We start from the raw sequence: 378 nt of genomic DNA, 5'->3' as shown, positions 1-378 counted from the left end.
TACTAGTCTAACTCTACTTACCTTGCATTAAATTTTATGATTTGATGAGGGTGATGCTTCCTATAAATACCCACCCCATTCTCTCATTTCTACACTAAATTTCCTATACAAACTAATGTAGTCTTTTATGTTTCTTCTTCACCTTCTTCTCATACTTCATAGAAAGTTATGAGTTTTATTATGTTATTCATAAAGTAGAGTTTATATTTGTTTTTTTTAAGTATTTTATGAAGGCATAACTAAAGGGGATGATAATAAAATCATGTGAACCTTTATGTAGTTTTTGACCTTTTTAAATCTTGAAATTTTTTCCTTGTTCTTAGATGGAAAAACTATATCTTTGGACAAGGTTAGATGAGTTATTTGTTGGGAAATATT

This window comes from Lupinus angustifolius, chromosome LG02 (genome assembly GCF_001865875.1).
Source record: "Lupinus angustifolius cultivar Tanjil chromosome LG02, LupAngTanjil_v1.0, whole genome shotgun sequence".
Taxonomy (NCBI): Eukaryota; Viridiplantae; Streptophyta; class Magnoliopsida; order Fabales; family Fabaceae; genus Lupinus; species Lupinus angustifolius.
This window is presented reverse-complemented; position numbering follows the sequence as displayed.